Source organism: Cryptotermes secundus, unplaced genomic scaffold (genome assembly GCF_002891405.2).
Source record: "Cryptotermes secundus unplaced genomic scaffold, Csec_1.0 scaffold2640, whole genome shotgun sequence".
Taxonomy (NCBI): Eukaryota; Metazoa; Arthropoda; class Insecta; order Blattodea; family Kalotermitidae; genus Cryptotermes; species Cryptotermes secundus.
The window spans coordinates 47,112-47,762 of NW_019727143.1; positions in this window are offsets into that span (position 1 = coordinate 47,112).

Sequence of the window (651 nt, forward strand, 5' to 3'; positions counted from 1 at the left end):
GGAGGAAAAAATATTGAGGAGCTACAGGAAGCCTCCACTACACTGGAGAACTGGGCAAGACAAAACAAACTTCAAATAAATAAAAACAAAACCCAACTAATGACTTTCAGAAAAGGAGGAAGAAAAGGAAAAAATGATGAAATAAAATTTAATGGAGAACACATAAAATCAGTAAAACAATATAAATACCTCGGCTTAACACTGCAGTCTACATCTACAACATTCACAGCACACATAACAGAAAAATGCACAGCAGCCATCAAAGCTATATACACCATCCGAAACCTGCAACTATTATCGCTAGAAACAGCAATGAAAATATTCCATGCAAAAATTTGTCCCATACTACTATATGGCATAGAGATAACCTGGGAAAAACTATCCAAACAAAACCTGCGGAAAATGGAACAAGTGAAGGCAAGATACCTTAAACTAGCGCTAGGGCTTCCTAAGAACACACAATCCAGACTAACATACGAACTCTGCAAGGAAAATTTTCTATTAGAAGAACTGAGATATCAACTGCCAAGCACAAAAAACTCAGAGGAAGTTATCAAAGAAAGAAAACAAAAAAGAGAGGAAATATGGGAAGAGTTCTACAGCACTGATGCAATGACTGACAGAACCTGGACAGGACCCAACAGAAAATTA